This window comes from Stenella coeruleoalba (genome assembly GCF_951394435.1).
Source record: "Stenella coeruleoalba genome assembly, chromosome: 6".
NCBI classification, from domain to species: Eukaryota; Metazoa; Chordata; class Mammalia; order Artiodactyla; family Delphinidae; genus Stenella; species Stenella coeruleoalba.
The window spans coordinates 111,569,746-111,590,594 of record NC_137151.1 but is presented as its reverse complement, the minus strand read 5'-3'; the positions used below and the strand labels follow the sequence as shown (position 1 = coordinate 111,590,594).

The 20,849-nt window shown below is 39.6% G+C and overlaps 1 long non-coding RNA gene across 2 annotated transcripts in view; it reads left to right on the top strand.

The window, feature by feature from the left end:
• LOC307187998 overlaps positions 1–20,849 on the top strand; it is a 59,466-nt gene that overhangs the window by 9,163 nt on the left and 29,454 nt on the right. The window contains exon 3 of one of the 2 annotated variants that reach the window (XR_013828780.1): positions 13,574–13,758. The exons of the other annotated variant lie outside the window; for it this stretch is intronic. This is a non-coding gene — a long non-coding RNA (uncharacterized lncRNA). Of the gene's footprint in view, positions 1–13,573; positions 13,759–20,849 lie in introns of those variants that run through there. 2 annotated transcript variants of the gene reach the window in all.

Genomic DNA, 20,849 nt, shown 5'->3' with positions numbered 1-20,849 from the left:
AAAGGAAAAAAAAAAAAAAAGCAGATTGACTTCTAGTTGGTTTTATTATTATCATTATTATTATTTTTTGTGTGTGGTACGTGGGGCTCTCACCGTTGTGGCCTCTCCCGTTGCGGAGCACAGACTCCGGACGCGCAGGCTCAGTGGCCACGGCTCACGGGCCCAGCCGCTCCACGGCATGTGGGATCTTCCCAGACCGGGGCACGAACCCGTGTCCCCTGCATCGGCAGGCGGACTCTCAACCACTGCGCCACCAGGGAAGCCCGGTTTTATTATTTTTAATATTTATTTATTTGGCTGCACCAGCTCTCAGTTGCAGCATGCTAGATCTTCGCTGAAGCATGCGGGATCTACTTCCCTGACCAGGGATTGACCCTGGGCCCTCTGCATTGGGAGCGCAGAATCTTAACCACTGGGCCAGCAGGGAAGTCCCAGTTTTTAATGTCTGCAGACAATGCCCCCTGTATTGCCTTCACCTAAAGTGAATCACTCCTATTTTCCCACCATTCCTACTCCACAATTACTGAGGGCAATTCTAGGAAAAAGCAAAATCCAGACAGCAAAGAAGATGCTTTTCCCCTTGTTCACAGACCACTGCTCAGTTTTGTTACTTAGGGTGTCCCTACACTGCTTGGGGGGTGATGACTGTGGTGGACCAGGGGAAGTGACACCCAGAGGGAGAGGCAGGTGAGTTCACAGAACTCAGCAGGGCCATGGTGCCTGCCAGACAAAGTGACACTATTAGTGATTCTCAGAATTGCTTTGCAGGCAGAGGGGCTGCTTTGCAGAGGTAGGACCCTGTGCCAGCAGGTTAGGACAAGAGCCAGCACTTCTAGATCGACCCCAAGGTGGGTAAGAAAGAAAGAAGGTCAGTTCTCAGAGAACGCACAGCCTAAGCAGAGCAAACGTCAAATTAGTAAACTTCACAATAGAAAAGAATTTATTTTACTATAGTGTATAATCTGATAAGCAGAATGCTAGGCAAATGTGTGCAAAACGTATGGGAAAGTTTCCTGGGAGAAATGACACCTGAATTGACTCTTAAGAGTAGGAGTCAGTGACCTGCTGAATTTGTCCTGTTGTGACTTCAGAAGTGGCTCTTGGGCAGATGAGGTATTTGGAGGTGGAGGTGCTCCCCAAAATCCCTTTAAATGAAACAACATCATGCTCAGATTTACTGAGCATGCACAGTGTGCCAGGTAGACTGCCCAGCGACTCATCATCTAATTTTATCCTCAGTGCAGTCCCTGGGGTATGTGCTATTATCATCCTCATTTTACCAAGGAGGGAAACTGAGGCTTTGAGCAGCCAAGCAACTTGCCAAAGGTCATAAACTAAGCGACAAAGATCAAATTTGAATACAGTCTGACTTCACAGTCTGGGATTTAATCTTGCAATCATCTCCCAAAAACAAATCCAGGGGGGGCACCTGGATCACTGTTCACTTGCAGCCCTCAGCTACCCATCCCTGTAAGCTGTGTGTAAGACTGACATGGCTCTAATGGGACAGCCCCTGCAGGTATTCATCTGAGCTAGGGCTGGCGAAGGTAAGGGTCATCACCAGTGACTATCCCGAGGGGTAAGATCCAGGCTTTGCGCTCAGATTTCATCTCTGTTACTTCTTGGCCATATGACCTTGGCTAAGTCACTTACCCTTTCTGAACTCGGCTTCCTCATCCATAACAAGGGGCTAAAAGACCTATGTCTCAGAATTGTTCTGAAGGTTAAATGCAAGTAGGAGAACTAGCCACTGACACACAGTAGGCACTTTTCACGTGCTACACTGACATATGTCAAAGTTAACTAAACAGGGCATATCACAACTGGTTTCTGGAGAAGACACAGCTTACATTCAATTTCATTCTTCCACAGTGACATATTTTGAATCTTAAGTAAAAGACCCCAGGATCGCTATTTATTTTAAACAAACACCTGTCATCGCTCAAATTAGAAACACTTGCCGAACCACGCTACAAAATATTTATAAATTCACAAATGTGTTTTAATTGCTGCTAAGTAAAATGAATTCAGCTGTAGTTTTTCACTTTGTGAAAAACGTGCCTTCATTCCTTTCTCCCCAGTCTTAATTAGAACGGTTGAATATTGGATTTGCACAGCCAATGGTATGGTATTTGTGATAAAGGAAAATTTGGAGATTGGAAGAAAAGGGAGTTGAAGGTGTCGGAGAGAGATGGCTTCATGTGAAAGAGGCACTTGACATTTCAGACGAAAATGAGGCAGACACTATATCTCTATTTTACCTTGTAACTCCTACCCACAGTGGGAAATCCATTACCTAATTTGTGTAATGTGTTTTCCTTTTCTTTTGATAATGTAAGTCTGAAGGTATCCATGCATTTTACTCATCATACGTTTTGTTTTTTTACTAGAGTCCAGGGGAACAATAATAGCAGTTTTATCTAAAACTTATTAGAATAAATAATGCAGTCTACTTTCATTGGTGATGGCTCTTCAGGAATTGTATCCCTGACCCAATTCCTACTAGACTTTTCAACATTAAGACTTTGAGTGTTATTTCGATCTAATTTAGCATAATTTCTGGCAGGAGACTAATAAACCAAGAACACTCAGGTCAAATTCTACCTACACATATGTTTCATTTGGTGTTTGAAAACTTTCAAGCAAATATTTTTTAAGAATTGGAAGATTTTACATGAAATCTGGTTTTTGGCTCTCTCTTAGCAAAAATGGAGTATCAGGCAAACCAGTGCCACTCTACCCTATGGCAGTGGTTCTCAAAGTGCAGTTGCTACATCAACATCACCCAGAAATGCAAATTCATGGGCCCTCCCAGACCTACGAAGTCAGAAACTCTGGGGTTTGGCGCAGCAACCCATATCTTAGTCACCTTCCATGTCACTCTGAGGCACACCAAGTGTGAGACCCTCTGCCCTACTGCAGCCATCTGCCGGAGTTTCCTGGAAGCAGACATCTCTCACTGGTCCTTGATGACCCAGCTGGCTGTGGACCCAGTTGTAGAAATGATGGGCGTGCCTATCCTCACTTGCCTCTGACCTTATTAGGAACAATTTCCTAGCAAGTCCCTGGGGCCAGCCAGCTTCATGGGTCTGTGATCTCTGCAGTCAGAGGGCCCCACTCTCAGAAGAGTCCTGAGTTTGATTTAATGCTCTGCTATTCTGTCTTGAAATTCTTAATCCTTTTATCTTTGATTTTGTGTTTTGTAAGTGAAGTGTGATGAGACAATGGAGCATGCCTGTGAGCAGAATAGATATACCTGTTGCCAGCATGTATGGGCTCAGGCTGATGGACGCAGAGGGGCAGTGGGCAGCTTACGTGCTGTACAATTGGCCTGGGTGCACAGTGTCCATGTGCATGCCTAGGGCAGTCCAGGGCACCACGGATCCCCAAAGAAGTGATGGGATGCACATTCACTTTGACTATACAACCAGCACAGGAACTACCGGCACTCAGGCAGTAAACTTCGTCAGTAAATTACTACAAAATAATAGTGTATGCATAGACATGGCAATAAGGCATATTAACAAGTCACTAGCAGACTTCCCTGGTGGCGCAGTGGTTAAGAATCTGCCTGCCAATGCAGGGGACACAAGTTCAATCCCTGGTCTGGGAAGATCCTACATGCCGCAGAGCAACAAGCCCGTGAACCACAACTACTGAGCCCGTGCTCCACAACAAGAGGAGCCACCGCAGTGAGAAGCCTGAGCACTGCAAGGAAGAATAGCCCCTGCTCGCCGCAACTAGAGAAAGCGTGCGCGCAGCAACAAAGACCCAACACAGCCAAAAAAAAAAAAAACACGTTACTAGAATTCTTCAAAAACTTTAGAATCTCTGTGCTTGAAAACAGTTGTACCATTGCAAAGCAACTATTCAGAAGCTTAGAAATAGAAATTAAATTTTAAAATGATCACATTTGATAGAAAAGAATGCTATTTTCATTTGAAACTTTGGATTAACCAGTTATTAACAAGAAAACAATTTTATATGAATGTTTCCTTGTACTTGAAGATACGGCAGTATAATACATAAATAGGCATTTGAATTATATACACACTGTGAAGCCATTTTCAGTTTCTTGTGTGACCTCTGCAAGTGACATAAAATGTCAGAGGAAACATTTAAATGCCATCGTATAAATTTACACTTAAAATTATTTTCAGGCTTACACAACACGGATTTGTACAAAGAGTTAAATCTTTTTAGAAAAATTGTTTCTCAAGAATCATTAGTCTAGATATTCTAAAATTTGTATTTCAAAATGCCTTATCAAAAATTTCTGCCAATATAGTGAAGCATACAAAATACTCTTAACAGCTATAGTAACAGTTGCATCGGCATAAATAAAGTCCTTCTTAAAGCTAAAAGTTATAAAAAATCGTTTGCTACATTTCATTTGCCAACAATGATTACTTTCAATTATACTGATTGAGAATGAAGTTGCTAAAACTATAAATTTGATTGTTCTAATAAAGAAATAGGCAGAAAAGAGAGCCAGAAAAATCTCATGATTGATCAAGGTACAATAATAGTCCTTATTAATAAAGAATTGGCTTTATTAGTATTATTATTTATTGTATAAAAATATGACATGAAAAGTTATTTTTGTAATTTATAAGTTTATGTTGTTTTTTATGTATTACTGCTACCCCATTACATTTCACAGTAATAAAATATTTTTAAAGATAGAAGCTTTATATTTTAGTATCTTAAACAGCATTCTCCCCCTGCTTTTTAACAAGAGGTCCTAAATTTTAATTTTGCTCAGTTTCCAAAATTATGTAGCTGGTCTTGCCTGGGACATCTGAGGTAGCCACACTTAAGAGGAGACATGATAAACATGAACAAGAGTAAAGGCGGGAGACTCACTTTCAAACCTCAGCTCTAGGACACTTCGTAAGGTATTTTGTACTTTCAGTGTCCCAAAGGCAGAAATAGTTCTGAGACTGTTCAAGAGTAAAGAAGACCAAAGAGCCATGACAACCAGAAGCAATACAGAAACACTGATTATATCATGGATGGAGAAAAAAATTAAAAAGGAACTTTGGGGACATTGGGAAATCTGAATGTGGACTAGATATTAGATGGTGTCGCTGAATCAACACTTATTTTATTGTAATAATGGTAATGCGGTTATATAGGAGAATGTCCTGCTCTTAGGGAAGGCATGACATTTTTAGGAGCGAGGTGTTATGCCGCTTCTCAAATGGCTAAATGAGAGAGACGATGGGAGGGAGACTGCAGGAGCAAGGGGACGTGGCTACATGTTAACGGTTGAGGTGGATGAATCTCGCTAAAACGTGTGTCGCGGTGATTGTATTATTTCATTCCTTTGAAGGTTTGAAGTTTCTCATATTAAAGAAATTGAGAAAATAAGTGAATGACAGGGTGTAGGGGGCTTTCTGGGAAGTTGGTAATGTTGCTTATTTAATTAGACACGGATCCTTGTTGCAAGGATGTCTTCAATTTCTAATCATCTACCCGCTATTCACTTATGGTTTGTCTGCTCATTAATGTATATGCTATTTGTCAGTTAAGAAGTTTTCAAATGATGCTCTATAATTGAGCAAGCGTTACCCAAATGTGATGTACTGTTCTACTGCTGAGTGAACATATGTCAGTGCTTTCGGAGTGCGAGAGTTTTGCCAGTTAATCAGATGATCACTTTCCTTCTGTTTGTTTTGCACATCAGATTCCAAATTTCACATTCAAAGTTTAAATAAAAAGTTTAGTATGGAAGAATATGAGAAATATGGGAAAATGTAACTAGAAACCACTTTCACAAGGGTGGACCCAGGTCTTATGCAGCTTGAAGCTGATATGATTCTGAGGACCCTCCTTAAGGAAGATAATACAAAATTCAACCTGAAAGTAAATATTGCTTTAGAAAGTGTTTAGGAAATGAGGGCTTAGAAATTTGACTATCTTTGTCTTCAAGGGAAATCTGCCTCTGGTGTTTATGTTTCATTACTTTACGTTAGGACAAAGGAAAACTTTATTCCTGTTTCGATTCCTCTTATTTCAGTCATTATTATATTTACTATAATCTTGTTGCTTCTCCTGGGCACCTCCAATAACAGTTCTTTTTTTTTTTTTTTTTTTCATGACCAAGGGAGCAAAACTTCTCTGTTTGCTTCTAAACAATGGCTGGAAGAGAAGTATTCAATCTATATACTAGTAGGATGGAAATGATAGGATTAGAGTAGAATCTCTGACTGCCTCCCCTGTCTAAAATGACATAAAACGATACACATCCCACTAGTATCACCAAACTCAGGGCCTAGCACGTGTGCCAGATACCACGTAACAGCTTACAAGTGACCAAATTGATTTTGGTTTAGTCCTCCCAATGGCCTTCTGAGATGGGACTTATTATTCCCATTATGTAACTGAAAACATTTTCCCCAAGTTCAACCAGAGAGTAGTGCCTGAGACAGAATTTAAATTAGGATTTTGTGCTCCCAAAGCCTGTGCTCTAACCATTACACTCTGCTGTCCTAGCCAACAGGAACAAGTCATTCCACACCCTGGGACATGCAAATGATTGCTCTCTTGAGTTCAGGATGTGGCATTTGCTTTTCATGCTTCTAATAAAAGAGGGAAATACAGAATAGTTGAATGTTAAAGTTGAGACTGTCTATAGCAACAGGGCAAAAGGAATAAGCTCGCTGTGGCTATGCGGCTTAGGTTCTTGCTTCTGACAAGACAAGCCCCTCCTACTCAGCTCATGTAAACTCTCCAGAATGCCAAAAGGTGAAACAGGAATGAATAGAAAAATGCCTCTTGCTAATGTACACTTGCTTTTTTTTTTCACATTCATTTTCATACTTAAGTCACTAAATTAATGCAATTTCCTAGTTCCTTTGCCTAATTAAATTATTTTCTCTTATACCAGCCAACTGAGCTTACCAAGATAGTTCAGGGACATCATTTTGGTTTTTTGAAACAACTCATTTTGCCCCATTTTAGAGAGGTTTTATGAAACTCATGCTCCAAAGGCAATCAACTTCTCTTTCTCTCTCCCCTCTCTCTTCCTTTCTCTTTAAGGAACTGACAAACATAAATAAATATACCTCAAGATTTCACTTATAAATGAACATATCCAGGTTCAGATTTTTTTCTGTAAAAGATCATATGGAGGGCTTCCCTGGTGGCGCAGTGGTTGAGAGTCCGCCTGCCGATGCAGGGGACACGGGTTCGTGCCCCGGTCAGGGAAGATCCCACATGCCGCGGAGCGGCTGGGCCCGTGAGCCATGGCCGCTGAGCCTGCACGTCCGGAGAGGCCACAACAGTGAGAGGCCCGTGTACCACAAAAAAAAAAAAAAAAAAAAAAATCATATGGAAAACTTATGCACTCTTTCTGCCTTTTATAAACTCCAAATCAGCGTCAATCAGTCTGTCTTGATTTGGTATCAATCCCCAGAAATTTGACTGGCAAAATTTAAATAGGTTTCAGGACCAGCTGAAAAGGGACAATCAGGGAGGGGTGGATAAAAAGCAGATAATCTTTTGAAGGCAGCATCTGAGAACATTTGGTAAAATCAGGACACCCTCGTACCGCCAGCAACCTCGGATCTCATTAGACCTTTCTTTCTGGCTTGAAAGGCCTCTGCCTTCATTTCGTGACACTGTCCATGGACCAGTTTTCTGCAGTACACAAAACAGATATGTTTTCCTTCCAGTTCTGGCAAACAAGTCTTGTCTTTCATTATAAAGACATGTTTATTGATGTTGAGACAAGCCGAGTTCCTACTTCCACTTGCGTTTGAATTCCTGGGCTGTGGCTGAGGCTCTCTGGAAGGAGGCATAGAATCGCTATTGGCTGTTAGTTCAGAACTGATTCTTTGGAGTTCAAGCTTCTTTCTAGTAACTCAAGACATAGATCAAATAATAAGTACATCAACTTTTGATAAAATGATGTTTTACCTGGGAGTAGTGGGTGGGGTAGCTGAAAATATTTTCAGCTATTGTCTGAAATTGAAATTGCAGATAATGTCATCAATTTAAATGCCATTTTTGTAGTGTTAGAAATATTTGGGGTGGCCAAAAAGTTCGTTCGGGTTCCCCCCAAGACGTTATGGAAAAATCCGAACGCACTTTTTGGCCAAGTCCATACCTCTAGTATTTATTCTCTCTCTTCCACTCTCTCCTTTTGGGAGGACTCCAGCCCCATAGTTCTTGGGAGTAGAGAATGAGATCCTTTTGGATTGCCACCCTGAGCCACATTTATGATGGACAGGACTAAGGCTTCTGGAGGATCATCTTGGAATACACCTTAATGAAACTACACTTGGGAAACTGGACAAGACCCTCCCCCATCCAGGGTGCGGCCAAGATGCCTCGCAGCTCTTTGGAGAGGGGTGAAGTGCATTTGTTTTCCTACGATAAACATCTTTTAAGGATCAATCTTATAGTTTTCCTTCCTGTTGGAGATGCCAAGGTGAAATTTAGGGCCCCACTATTAGGCAGTCATCCATTGTAGCTGATAGTAAAAGAACTCTATAAAATACTGTGTTGTCTTTCTTTACCACTAGTATGTCCATGCAATGGTAGTAAATGACATTAACAGATAAAATTTAACACTAAATTTAGTAGAAACCATGGACTTTACGTGAGCCTATCAATTCTCCCTAACCAAATTCAGTCATTATTCAACAAATTTTTGTTCAGTGTGACCAAATGAAGAAAACGGACTTAAAATTTGCCTGAAACCTTGCTGCAGTGACCAATCTACCTCATCAGAGGCAACGGTGAGCAGTGATTGATGCTAAACACTGAATACAAGAAGCAGATGTTAGAAGCAGAGAGTACTGAAGCTTACAAATAAACAGCGACTAATTAACCCTACGTGATTTGGACCAGGCCACCTGGCTATTGTAGAGGTTATGAAATGGAGGCAGTGGGAAAGGAAAAGGATGAACTCAGCAACCTCAAAGAGCCAAGTGTGGGATTTCGTATAGGTAGCCCTCTACGGTTGACAAACTATGCAAGCACAGCAGAAGCTGGAGCACAGGGGAAAAATGGAGCCGTGAAACTGTGCTTCTGTCTTGACTTGTTTGTTAAACACGCAAATAATTACAGGCTGACTGGTGACAACAAAAAGAAATTTATCTTTGGAGTCTCAGACTACTGCTGGTGGAAGGAGCATGGACGATTTCCTGGAGGGCTTGTCTCCCTCTCACCTTAACATTTATAGAAATAGCAACTGGGATTCAAGATGTTTTCTGCCTCAGGTCACGTCTCAAGTGAGTAGTAGGCGCAGTTAGAACCCGTGTCTCTTCAGTTCTTCTTTTAGCATCCGGTCATCCTCCAGATAGAACCAAAACTTGGCACAAATGAAAATGGTAAATGTCCATATGCAAAGCCTCAGACAACCTGTAAATATGTGTGAAATTACACTTACCCTGGCTTTTCCCGGGGTTACATTTAATTATCTTTTAGATGGATTATATGCAGATGTATGATTATATGAGACAAATGGGAAAAGGAAAAGGCGAAAAGGCATGAGGTGGGTATAGATTTCTGTAACTCTTTTCAATGTCAAACTCAGATTCTGACAATAGAAACATAATGAGAAATGCTGTGATTTTCTGAAAAGAAGCTTTTTTTTTTTAATTTTGTAGCCATAACACTGAAAATGATAGAGCTGATCCTGTAGAAGCTTTTCAAAATGTGGTCAATTAAAAACATACTGCCCAGTAAGTAGGCAAACTAGACATCATTACCAATGGGGGTTGGTCAGGTCAGTCTGGTACTGGTTAGGTTATCTTGTATGGAAGGCCTGCATGTGAGATCCGCTCCAGATGGAGAGATGAACTGTGGATGGATATAATGTATGCCTTAGTGTAGTATCTTGCTCACTCATCTTAGATTATTTTATTAAAAAAAAAAAAAAGCAGCTAAGCTTGCCATCCTACCTCCAAAATGATGAGATTAGATTTATGTTTGGATATTTTTAAAAGACCATGCTGACACATTTCTTATCAGAGACATTACTTTGGGTTTCTTGGTTTTTAATCAGTTAGATAGGCAGATTTGTTCAGAAAATGCAGTATGATTGAGTTACAGATTGATGGAATAATTGATTGGGTGAAGGTTGGTACTGCCAAGTAATACTTAGAAAGTAGTATTAACCTTATCGGACTTTCTGGTAGTTTTATAGAGTAAATTGTTAGCCAAATGCATGCAATTAAGCAGGGCCTAGAGAAGACAAGGTGATTCAAAGATTTGTCCCCTTCTGTATTGCCTCTAGCTAGAGGTAGAAAATAAGAGTGAATAAAAAATTGACAGTGGCAGCCAATCAGAAGACTTTCTGATGGAAACTTTCTCTCTGAATTCTAAATAAAGGTAAGCTTGATTGTGTATCATCAAACTTACCACCCAGAGAGGTTTACACACATGCCGTGCAGTGCTTCATCATAAGACTCCACAAAAATTATGTCTCCACAAGTCAAGGGTTTTATAGCCATTTAAAATTTCTACATCTAGTTGGTTAGTGTTTTTCTCTTTCAAAAACCTTTTCTCTCTAACTGCTCATTTTTACTTGTTCTTCTAGTAAGGAAGAAAGTGGAGCAGAAAAAAAATGTTACATCAAATAAAATGGTGTGATGCAATTCAATTTACTAAGTATACTTTAACTACTGCCTGCAAGGCCTGTGCTAAATTCTTGAAGTTTGAGTTTAGCCATTTTCACAGACTTTAGTTATGCAGTTCTTGGGGTCCTGACCCTGGAAATGTCCAGATTCTAGCAGCTCCCTCTCTTCAAATTCAAGAAAAAGTAGTCCCAAGAAAGGTCTTCAGTGTATTCTAGGGTTTTGGGAGGGCCTGTTGAAATATATTCATTGAAGAGTAGTTTAGGAGCTCTGCTGACACATATGTCATTGAACTTGAAGTTCTCCTTTAATGGGAAATAATAAAGTATGAAACAAAAAGTTTACACTGAAAATATTCTTGATAAAAATTTTTAAGCCTCTGCCCTTCTAAATGTTATCCATATGTATGCTGTCTACATGAGATACTTGTTCCAATCATTCTGCAGGAGAGAATAATTTAGTCAGTATGGAACCATTAGTAACCTAAGAGTGAAGAATCAGGGTTCTGCTCGAAGTAAGGCTCATATGAACGTACAGAAGGGAATAGAGAGGAATTTGAGATTGACTGGACATGAGAGACAAAGCAGAGTCTGCTGCCTCACAATTTTAGGCCAAGATTATTTCAAGAGCCTTCCAACAAGCTTCCCTTCTTCCTTGTTGCTTTCTCCAAGTTATCCTAAGCTTTCACTCAGTATAGTAGCTTTAAGATCCTCTTTAAAGCTATTTTTTTAAATCATATGTGACTTACAATCTTGAAAACCTCGAATGAATAAAATGCGAAAAGTTTCTTTAAAATACCCCATGCACGTTCTCATAACATCAGTTTTCGCATTCTCACCTCCACACTTCTGCAAAGCTCTTCTCTTCCCCATTACCTTATGTTCATTTGTAGGCTCCCCTAGTGCTACCCACTTTAAAAGAGTGGAGGGCTTCCCTGGTGGCGCAGTGGTTGAGAGTCCGCCTGCCGATGCAGGGGACGCGGGTTCGTGCCCCGGTCCGGGAAGATCCCACGTGCCGCGGAGCAGCTGGGCCCGTGAGCCATGGCCGCTGAGTCTGCGCGTCCGGAGCCTGTGCTCCGCAACGGGAGAGGCCACAACAGTGAGAGGCCCGCATACCACAAAAAAAAAAAAAAAAAAAAAAAAGAATGGATAACCAAGGAAGTGGATCCAGACCAAGGTTAACATCATTTTCCTGTCTGGTCACTCAGCACCATCTCTCTTGCCACTCTTCTCTCCACTCTCTCTGCCTTGGCAGTTTTCAAAATGAATCCTTGCACTGAAATCTCCAATTACATCCTCTCATCATTACCATTGTTAATTAGCCCACAGAATCTTCACCCAAATATTAGATATGCAGAGACAAGTTTGTCCCTTCTGATGTTTAGAGACTTGTGTAACCCTATTATTATACAGATTGTCAACATACAGGGAGATGCATTGTACTTGTTAAGAATCTCCTTTAGATGTCAAGCCTTAATTTAATGTGTAGGTATATTACCTTGCTGGAACAATCCAGCTCTGCTCTTAAAATACACCACACACACACCTGAATCAACATGGCTTACTCCTGGCAAATAGGGGTGTTGCTCCAAAGTGGGTGATTCACTCTCTATTAACAACTTACTACAATGACCTAATCAAATGAGTTTGTTTCTTCTAAAATAGAAACTACAGTTAGCTTGGAGTCACCAAAAATAGAGAAAAAAAAGTTGAAGGAGTAAGTGCAATCTTCCTTAGGGCATAGATTCTGTAGTACTTAGAACAGAACAGGGAGTTAGAAGATATGGTTTTTAGTGAGAATATAAGATAGAAGACCAGAAAGAGAAAATTAATTTTTTTGAAAGAAAGATGATGAGCTACAACTACACACCAATTCAAATGACGTAAAAAGTATATACCTACAATACCAGATGCTGGAGAGGATGCAGAGCAACTGGAACTCTCATACATTGCTGTTGGGGATGCAAAATGGTACAGCCACTTTGAAAACAAAAGATACAATTCTCATATGATTCAGCATCCCATTCTTAGGAATTTACCCAAGTGAAATGAAAATTTATGTTTGTATAAAAACCTATACGTGAATGTTTACAGCAGTTCTATTCATCATTACCAAACACTAGAAAAACTCCAACTATCTTTCAATGTATGAGTAAGCAATCCATGATACATCAATATAATGGAAAACTACTCAGCAATGAAAAGGAATGGACTGCTGACACATGGAAGAGCTTGGTTGGATCTCAAAACCACTATAATGAGTGAAAAAAGACAGCAGTTTCAAAAGATTGCATACTGCGTGATTCTTTTTATATGAAAGTCTCAAAAGGCTAAAACTCTAGTGACAGAGAACAGATCAGAGGTTGCCAGGGAGTAGAGGTGGAGGAAGGAGTGATTGTAAAGAAACAGCATGAGGGAATTTTCGGGTGTGCAAGAGCTGTTTTGTATTCTGATTATTGTAGTGTTTACTTGAATGTACGCATGTGTTAAAATTCATAGAACTGTACATCTGAAAAAGATAATTTTACTGCATATTAATTATAAGTTCAACTTTAATAAAGAGGTAGGAAGATGGACAGAAAAGAATATCAAACATTCTTTCTTGAAATTTAAGTACAATTTTTACAAAAGAAACCAGTGCCAAAGGGATTTCTTTCTAGGTGCACAAAGAAGTCAAAGAAACTACTGAATCCCTACCAGACAAGATGCTAGGAATTCATGACTTTATTTTTCAAGTTGGAATAAAACTCGTTTTCTGATCTACAAAGTGGAGAATTGCAAGAGGAATTTATGTTTATATTATGATAGAAACCACAAAACAGTCACATCCCCTCTCCCCCCTTGCATATTCATTGCTTGAAAGAGAGGCTTGACTCAAATGTAGACCTATAAAAAATATTTCCTGAAGAAAGTTGAAAGTTTAAATCAACATATTATCTTTGGAAATGACATTTGCTAATGAAAAGCCATCCGCTTCTTTAACAGGCAAGTTTCTCTTCTGCCCTTTCATGGCTTTGAGAGTGGTTACCATGGAAAGAGACCAGAGCAAAGTAAGAGGGTTGCATTTTTTTTTTTTTTTTGTCTTCGCTCTTTGGCTTTTGCTGTTTATGCCTAACATTCCCAAGAATTTATGGGCTTAATCAGCCGTCAAGAGACACAGCTTTGTTGCTTCCCTGGATAGCTGTGACTTTATGTAGCGATACATTGCAAATACTCATCAATCCGCATAGTGAGGTAGTTCCTTTATGATTTTTATACAGCGTCATGCTTTTCTCTGTGTGCATGGATGTGGTCTTATAATTAGGCGACACATTTACCAGATCCTTATTGTAAGTTCTTCATACCAAGAGTTTACCATGGTATATGTTTTCTCCTTTGTGATTTTTTTTTTCTTAACGTGGGGAAGTGTTTGTTTACTAAACTAACTTAATTTGTTGTTTGTTTAGCAATCTGATGCTTTTGTACAGAGCTAGGCATTTCACAGTTCTAACGGCTGTATCCATCTTCTGAAATCTATCGTCTCTTCTCTACTCACGTCTAAAGGCGGCTACTGTTGTTTTAAACACAACACAACAAAGATATCTGTGACAGAACGTGAGAGCCTAGAACAGGAGTCAACAACCTGTGACCTGTAGGCTGGTTGCCTGGTTTTGGAAATAAAGTTTTATCGGAACACTGCCACACCCATTTGTTTATATATTGTCATTGTTTATTTCACGGTCCAATGGTAGAGTTGGGTAGTTGTGACAGAAACTGTATGGCACACACAGCCCAAAATATTTACTTACTGGTTCTTTACAGAAATAGTGTGTTGAGCCCCAGGCAGACCATTTATCTTAACCAGTGCTTCATTTTTGTTATGACAAATTTTATCTTAACCTTTTAAAAAGCTCAAGTTATACACAAATGAAAACTCAGTTCGTTCATTTTGAAAACACCTTGGGAGGGCACTAAATGGAATTTGAAATTAAGCATTGGATTGATCCATTGAGAGGCTGCTTCTCAAAGCCTGAATGTAGAAGGACTAGAGCTGGGTTTCCACAATGAAATCCACATGCAGTGTTCACAAACCTGAAACGTCAAAGGTCCCTGCTATCCTTAGCCCTGCTCAGGCAATGGGGAAAGCATCACCAGAAGAATGGGCATTTGAGTAATGACAGTGTGCTAGGTGACTCTTAACCTGGAAGATACATATATATTTTCACCCTAAGTCTTAGCATATATTTTTTTTAAAAACAGCCCTTCCATCTCTGAGGCATAAATTGGAGACTATTAACAAAAGGAATTTTGGGCATTCAAAGTCGTCACTCAGAGGAATTAAGTCTTTAGGATTTCCTTTGTTGGGCAGATTTGTATAATAGCCAAGAAAAAGAAAAAAGCACCAACCAGTACGAATGGAGCCAGTTAACCCACCCTTCTCTCCTTCTCTATTTGGGATTATGAGTGGGTTACATTAATTTGAATCCCCAGTTTTCATTGGCTCCAAAACCTTACCTGATTGATGTCAAGAGATACAGTCTGTGTAAGTCTCCCATTCCCCTAACATATCTAAGGTTTCCCAGGATTGTTTATAAAGTCCATACATCAGTCCTGGGTGTTGCTGCCCCACAAGCTGTAATACCCAGTGCCAGTTCCCTACAGCCCAAGTCTGGAGGATGCTGTGAACTTGCCCCATTGAGGCAAGACTTACCTTCTGTCATCTGTCTGCTGCTGTGGTACCATGCATGGTGTCTGGGAGACCCACCCCTCTGTTTATAGATGGGTAGCTGCCTATACATCCTCCTCCATTCTATGATGCACACGCTGCTGGGTGGCTGTACCAGGCTGGGCCTCAGGACCACCTGCACACTCTACTAGGGGCATTTCTTTGCTCTCTTCTGTGACCCTCAGGCCTAATGTTATCTGGCTGATGTATGCACTCTCATCCTTGTGAGGTCACCTCCAGGACTTTTCTTGTCTTTCCTATAATCTGGGTTATTCGAAGAATCAGGGATGCATGTTGGAATCTCTAATAAGAACAGAATGTAATCTTGGTTCCCCCCAGCGGAACTCCTTTTTATCTATGTCAATTAGAAACAAGCAGATTCTTGGGAGGAGGCATCCAACCAATTCTACTCTCATCAAAATCCAAGCCTTAAACTCCAGTGGATTCTTTAGGGTAGGAGTTGTAATTGAATTCTTTTATCACCATGTCTGAGCCTCATAGCTTCTCCATTCAAGCACTGGTGAAGTAAAAATGCTTCTGTTGAACTCTAAGTAGTAGGGGTAAAAAACTACATATGTTCACTTTTGAACTTTGTAATTATCAAAGTTGAGGGTTCAAAATGTGGTCTCAGAACCATCTGCAATAGAATCTTCTGAGCATTCTGAAAATACTGATTACCACCATGTTCCCTAATAACCCAGGGTGGGACCTAGGAACTTGTTAGTGAGAAAACACATCAGTAAATAGCAAGCAAGAGTACACAGTAGGTATATGTATGTATTATTAGCAATTTTCTATACATATGTATGTTTGCTAGAAAACTGCATATAATTAATTCTATAACATGCACCTGATTCTTTTCAATCAATCTTTTAATTTCCTATAAATCTATGTCCCCAGGGGATCTGTCCTGAACTAAGTTTGACCATCTTGGAACATTCCTTCTAGCAATATTCCCACCAAAAGGACTATCTTAAATTGAAACCCAATACAGACATATATCAACAAACATCTAAATGTTTTAAAAATACCCACCTAAAAGAGCATTCTTCAGATTTCATCATCAGTTGGTTGATGCCATATAGATACTGAGTAGAAGGCTCACTGACACACAAAAAGATTGCCTACAGAAGTAAATGGAACTAAAAGTAGTACTTTTCTGATAAACCATTATGTACTTAAAAGTAGTGGGGGTCTGGGCTTGGGCTGAAAGCTGAGATACAGACTGTTACAAACCCCAGTCAGTGCTGTAGTCTTCTTTTTTCCTCTGGTTATTTAATTTATTTATTTATTTATTTTTTGTGGTACACGGGCCTCTCACTGTTGTGGCCTCTCCCGTTGCGGAGCACAGTCTCCGGACGCGCAGGCTCAGCGGCCATGGCTCACGGGCCCCGCCGCTCCGCGGCATGTGGGATATTCCCGGACCGGGGCACGAACCCGTGTCCCCTGCATCGGCAGGCGGACTCCCAACCACTGCGCCACCAGGGAAGCCCTCCTCTGGTTATTCTGTGGTCCTTATGTTGTCTTTTAAACCCAGAGGTAGTGAGAGTGAAAAGTTTGGAAATCATCTACTTGTCAAAAGAAAGGCAGAAATTTAAGAAGATCCAACAACCATAAACTCTGGATCAGCGTTCTGGGAAATTCATGTTCTTCAATGGGATATCTACCCATACGTCATGAAAAAAAATCTTCACATATTTGGGATGCCTGGTATTAATCATCTAAAATGTTGGAAAAAGTAGATGAGATAAAACTTATCTCCCCTCCTGCAGTTTTCACTGGGTTGCTGTTTTGGTAGACAGAGAATTGGACACTAGTGTACTGAAAAGTGTAAATTTCGATTCATAAATATAATAATAAATATTATAAATATTTGAATATTATAATAAATAATAAATATGATAAATATTTAAATGTGTAATCTTTATTCCATGTTTTGATCACCTATCAAAGAACAGCTTTAAGGCAGTCAGTCTGTCTGCTATATTGTGTTATAGTATTTCGTTCTTTTTTTTTTATTTAAGTATAGTTGATGTAAAATATCATACTTTATTCTTAATTGTTTTCTGATGCCTTTTCTTCTTCTCCCTCCATGGCATCACACTTTTTTTTCTTTTTCTTCTTCTTTTCTGGCTCCTTCTGTCTGCCTCTCCTTCTTTTTCCTCATTTGTCACTCTTGTATAGCTTTGTGCCTGAAACTAGGTCATGAGACTGTCAAGATGTCAGCTTCAAATTTAGTTCTCAATTCCCTGTCTTTAAACCACTTTATACTTTGGGGATGATTTGCTCTTCTTTGTGGTTAGATGGAACAATTTGAATACCCTTTGTATTGCACATGAGTTTTTCCTTATATATACCTGCTTAGATGGCTTCTTATAAGTTATTATGCATTGGTATTCACACATTACAGCACCTGGGTTGTCTTTAAAAACCTTCAGGTCTTGATAAATTAAACGAAAAAAAAGAGAAAAGCACTTTACAAAAGGAACATAAAGTTAATTTTTGTCACCACATTTATAAAACAGTTCCACTAACTGAATACAGCCTAGTTCTTACAAACACAATTATGGTTATGCCTCGTTGAGGGAAAAGATTTTTAAATATTAAAAATAAAGTAAGCCACAGAAAACTCAAATATCCTCCCCTAGAAACAAATAGTAAAATCTGGTGTTCATTAAAATACTTGAATGTTAATGGAAGAAAAAATGTCAGCCCTGGGTCTCCATTTCTTTGGACAAAGACAGTGTGGTTTCTCAGTTTTCTCAAGGCCTGGCCTACTTAGGATCTGGTGAGACTCTTTGGAGACAGGAAATGTGAGGTTGGATGTAGAGAGCAAATGGGTGAAATGGTTTGGGGTGCATCTCCTTGCCCTTCCCCATGGGAGTACCATCAGGCACCAGGAGCCCACTCCCCTTGTGGGTCTTCTCTATTTCCAGAGATCTCACTGCCGCTGAAGTGGGGAAAAAGGTCTACAGAAAAACACGACAAAATAAGACAAGACCAAATGTGGAGATTGTAGAGGACCTATGGGTTTCAAAGTGTAGGTAGACAAGGAAGATGTTGCAAAAATCAACAGCATCATAAAGAAAGTGGTCCTCCCATCCCCTCTCCCCCAACCCTCCCCCCTACACACACACACTTGCCTTCTTGCCCTTCCCTCCTGCTAGACCCTTAGCCAAAGCAGGACAGTCTACAGGCATCTGCCTGGATTTTTTCACTTTAATTGGCCATACTAGTTAACATTCCACCATTGAGTCATTTTTGTTGTAGGCTTCCCTTCCCTTTTACATCTTAATTTTATTTTCAATGCAAATAACTCCTGGAAGATCAAAAGACTGTCAGCTATTAATACTTCAGAATAAACTAATTGAATCAGATTGCCTTCCGTATGATTCCTAGATAAAACCAGCTGTGCTAAAGAAATAAGACCCCTGCAGGGTAAGGAGGGGAATTTTTGGAGAGAACTCTGGCTGGAGGGAAGGAAGAGGAGGTCTTTGTAGGTAATAGAATCTGAGGCTGGGGGTTGCTTGCTGGTTCTGGGTATCTAGAGGTGTGTGGAGTGGAGCAAAAAAGGCGGGTAGGGGGCTGTCAAGGTCAATACCGGTTTATTTGAAATGTTTGCCCCTGGCCATGGAAGGGAGGAAAGCTCCCAGCCTGATGACTTCCAGGAAAAGAGCTGGAAGAATTTTATGAAAGAGAGTCAACAGTCAAATTTCCGACTTGCCAATTAGGTGAAAGGCAGTGATAACTTCATTCTGTGTTCGTTGAAATATTTGTTGCTAGTTCCCTATCCTTCTAAACTGATGTACGCGTGTGCCAAATTCTGGCACATATTATATGCTAAATAAATGATAGGCATCATTATTAGTAATATGTTTTTTAAATTGTAAATGATCTCTTATTAATGTATATAAAATTTAATTAATTGACTAATTTCAGTTAATTAATTAAATTTTATACACATCAGTAAGAGATCATTTATGATTTTGAGTAGGTAACATATAAAGAGAATATACAAGCTCAAGAATTAATTGAGAACAAATATACATAAATAAAATGATTACTTTTTTAATTATAGAAACAGTAGTAGATAGAAATATAGTGGTTAATACAAAAAGTTTTCCAAAAAGGGAATCATCCTACAATGATATTTTATATTTTCTTCACTAAATATTTAGTAGACTGACTAGTCAGTAAATAGAGGCACATATTATTTTTAACATCTGAAAAGCATTCTATTATGTAAAGTCACATATTTAACAAATCAATTTTTGATATACTCTTAGGCTTTCTAGTTTTTTAAAAAAATATTATAAACAACACTGGAATAAACTTCAATGGTTCTATATTTTTGTTCTAAAACCTTGGTAGTGGACAAAGACTTTCTAAACATTATACCAAAGGCAGAACCATGAAGAAAAAGTCTAAATTTCTCTACCAGAAACACAAAAATTATACTACTGAAAAAAGGGTGGAAACAAACTCGATCTTATACAGAATTTTAAAAGACAAATGACAAACTGAGATTTGCAACATAAGTAGTAAAAGTAAATATCCTCAATATAAAAAGCATATTCGTGAATCAAAAATATGACTCTCTTAACAGAAATACGGGAGAAGACCTTATACAGGCAGGTAATAAAAAATCAAGTTGCTGATAATGAGATGCCTTCTTTTTGCCAAAGATCAAACATTATTTTTAAAATAATTCTCAGGGTCAGTGAGGGGATGGGGAAATGAATGTTTTTAACACATTTTGCCCTTTCTTTTTCTACGAGTTTTCCATATAATTGCATCTATCCTTATCTTTAAATATCATATATATTTCAACTACACCTAATTATGTACACCTTGTCACTGGGCTTCACAGCCATACAGAGACTTGCCTACTTGAGTTATCTAGTTCATATCTGACAAATATCTGAAAATTTACAAATCCAAACAGCACTTTTACTTTTCTTCTCAAGCCTGGCCCTTTCCCAGTCTTTATTCATCCAGGGGGTCCAAGTCTCAGATTAGAATTATTCTTCATACCATCCTTCTTTCTCTCCACACTCAGTATCACCAAGTCCTATCAGCACGTCTCCAAGTATGTTATCAGTAGAGCCACTTCTTTGCAGTTCTATCAAGATGGCCCCAGTCCAGGCCACCATCCACCATTTCCTGAATTACAGAACGAGCTTCCTAATTGCCCCCTTCAACTCCATTCCCCTCCTTCCCCACTGATTTTTCCACTGGGCAATCAGAATGATACTTTTCAAATGTAATTAGATCATGCTTCTTCCAGGCTTGAAACTCTTCAATGGCTTTTCATTACCCTTCCATTAAATTCAAACATGTGGTACCTAGAAGAGCACATTGTAGGCACACATAAGTATTTACTGAATGAATGGTTACCAAGGCCCTACGTGGCATGGCCACTACTCACTGTTGGAGCCTTACTCGAGGCAGTCTTTTGCTCTGTCTTTCTCCTCTTCTACCCTTCTCTTCCACCTTTCTTCAGGGTCCCCAAACGTGTCAGGTCCTTGCCTGGGTCAGGAGCTTTGCCGCCACACC